This window comes from Solanum dulcamara, chromosome 10, assembly GCF_947179165.1.
Source record: "Solanum dulcamara chromosome 10, daSolDulc1.2, whole genome shotgun sequence".
Classification (NCBI taxonomy): domain Eukaryota; kingdom Viridiplantae; phylum Streptophyta; class Magnoliopsida; order Solanales; family Solanaceae; genus Solanum; species Solanum dulcamara.
Window position 1 is genome coordinate 38686945 of NC_077246.1, and position 3459 is coordinate 38690403.

Consider the following 3459-nt stretch of genomic DNA (forward strand, 5'->3'; position numbering starts at 1 on the left):
CCTCGGTGGAATTAAAGGAGTTAAAGGAACATTAAGGACTTGTTAGATAAAGGATTCAAAGGCAAAGTATTTCACCATGGGATGCCCCCGCGTTATTTGTAAGGAAGAAGGATGGTTTTCTTAGAATGTGCATAGACTACCAAAATTGAACAAGGTGACCATTAAGAACAAGTAAATAATTCCTAGGATAGATGATCAATTTGACCGATTGAAAGGGGCAAGTCATTTCTCAGAGATTGATGTCAGTCTGGCTATCATCAACTAAGGTAAAAGGAGTGTGATATTCCTAAGATGGCATTTCAACATGGTATGGTCACTTTGAGTTTTTAGTGATGTTGTTCGGGTTTATAAATGCGCTAGCAATATTTATGAACGTGATGAATAGGGTATTCAAAACCTACCTTAATACTTTAGAGGTTGTCTTCATTGACGACATTTTGATTTACTCTTAGGGTGAGAAAGAACATAGAGATCACTTAATAGTTGTGATTCAAACCTTAAGAGATAGGCAATTATTTGAAATTTTAGCAAATGTGAATTTTTGTTGAAGGAGGTAGCATTTTTTGGTCACATTGTGTCTGGTGATGGGATCAAGATTGATCCTAAGAAAATGGAGGCGGTAAGAAATTAGCCTAGACCATTGTCTCTGATGGACATTAGGAGCATTTTGGGTCTAGCTGGGTATTATAGAAGGTTCGTTGAAGGGTTCTCTTTCATCTCATCTTCTATGATAAAGTTGACTCAAATAAAGGCAAAGTTTCTAGGGATGAATGACTGTGGAAAAAGTTTGCAAAATTTGAAAGAATTGACTTACCTCTACTCCTATTTTGACTCTACTGAAAGGACTATAAGGTTCGTGGTGTATTATGATGCATCGAGGGTTGGTTTGGGTTCTATCTTGATGCAAAATGGTAAGGCTATATTCTATTCTTCTAGGTAATTTAAGGTGCACGAGCATAACTACCCTACCCGCAATCTTGAATTGGCAGACATTATTTTTTCTTTGAATATTTTATGGCACTACCTCTATGGGGTATATGTGGATGTGTCTATGGGGTACATGTGTCTTGAAATCCTTAAAGACTATGATATGAGTGTGCATTATTATCCGGATAAAGCCACTGTGGTTGTCGATGCACTTAGTAGAATTTTTATGGGGAGTATGGCTCATGTTGATAATGAAAAGAGGGAATTAGTAAATGATGTTAACCGGTTGGATAGACTAGGGGTAAAGTTGAGTAGTTCTAGTGATGGTGGGGTGTTTTCTCATAAGGTATCCAAATAATCTTTTATGGTTGATGTTAAGTCAAAACAAGACCTTTATCCGACATTAGTGGAGTTAATGAAGTTGGTTAAAGAAAACAAAGAAGAGGTCTTTTCACAAGAGGGAGATGGGCTTGTGTGATGGAGTTCAGAAGGTGTTGGGATGATCATCTACAGCTTATTAAGTTCTCCCACAACAATAGATACCACTCAAGTATTGATATGGCACCGTTTGATTCTTTGTATGGGAGATGATGTAGATCTCCAGCTGGTTGGTTCAAAGTAGGTGAGATAACCTTGTTAGGTTCCAATTTGGTGATTGATGCTTTACAGAAGGTAAAGGTCATTATAAAAAGGTTGAAGATGAAATAAAGTTTCCAAAAGTCATATATTGATACAAGGAGAACGGATCTTGAGTTTAATGTGGATGATTAGGTATACTTGAAGGTTTCACCCATGAAGGGTGTAGTTCAGTTTTGTAAGAAAGGGAATCTAAGACCGAGGTATGTAGGGCTTTATAGAATCTTGAGATGTGTTGGCGAGGTTGCTTATGAGTTGGAGTTGCCTTCAGAAATGGCCATGGTTCATCTGGTATTTCATGTGTCTATGTTAAGGAATGGTGTGGGTGATCCTAGTTCCATTGTGCCAATGGAAATAGTGAATGTTGAAGAAAATTTGACCCATGAAGAGGTTCCAGTAGAAATGTTTGATCGGAAAGTCAAGGGATTGAGGAAAAAGGAAGTTGCATCCGTCAAACTTCTTTGGAGAAATCAACAAGTTGAGAGTGCTACATGGGAAGCAAAAGCTGTTATGATGAAGTGATACCCTCATCTCTTTCATTTTACTCATGCCTAAGGTACTAGGTTATTCATGAATCATTTAAACTCCTATGTTTCAGCTTTTCCTATGTCCTCATATGCATGAATGCTCATGAAGTGAATTTTAAAGTCATGTTTTATGCTAAGTTTAAAGATATCATATTCTATGTATTTTGAACTGTCATAGTATTTATTATTGGGCTGCTAGTCCTTGTTTTGTGTCCTTTCTATGCTAGTTGAATCTCATTAGAGGAAGAATTTTCTCAAGGGAGAGATATTATAGACCCCGTAAGTCAAAAAGTCGAGACGAAGGAAAATTATGGAAAATAGAATGAAAATTGAGTTCTATGACTTAGTCTACAGGTCGTAAAAGATCCTACGAGCAGTAGGACTAACTCGTAGGACTAATGGTGAGACCTAGAATTTGTCCAAGTGAAGAGGAAAGATTATGAGTCCATGTTACAACTCATTGAAGAAACAATGAGTCATCGAAATAACTCTTTAAGAAACTTTAGAGGCATGGAATTGCATGTTTTCCAAACCCTACAAGATGACTTGAGTCTACAACTCATGGTCAAGAATACGACTACTAGGATTGAGTCATAGAGAAAGTTCAGAGACTCAATCCTCAGGGTCCTTCCAACCCTACAGGATGAGTCCCTTTGATATTTCGTAGAAGTATCTATGACTCGAAGAAATGAGTAGTAGAGAAACTTCTTATTACACCCCATAATTTTATACCTTGGAATGCGTTCTTAAGTCTCTTGAAAGGCTCTTAAGTTTCATGAAAGGATCGTAAGCCTCTTAAGTTTCTTAAGGTTTCCTAAAGTTTCTTAAAGCTTCTAAAAGCTTCTTAAGACTTCTTAAGAACTCTTAAGCTTCTTAATAGTTGCCATGTGAGCCAGACAATCTATAACTCTATCAAACAACTTGAAGGAAAGGAGAATGGGATACCCCATAGTACAGAAGATTGAAAATAGAGTTATAAGAATCCGAAAGAAGTTGGAGATTGAATGATGAGTTGTAGGACATGAATTATTTACGTAAGGTACCAACTTGGAAATATTACATATTTAAGCTACTGGAGTACATACCAAGCTTACGTAGCAAAGATTACATAGGTTCGTAAAGTAAGATAAGATTACAAACTCACAATGGGGAGAAGAGAGTGCCACGTGGACGCATCAGAGAGTGCCATATGGCTGCAGCTGGAGCAAGGGTAGTGGACCCCCACATGCCACATGGCAGCATGTGATTGGACAAAAAAGGGTGTGTTGGCCCAATGAGGGCTTGACATGTGTCACCACTTAGGGCTTGACGTGTGTCACCACTTAGGGGTTGACACATGTCACTCCCTTAGGTGGTCTATATATATATG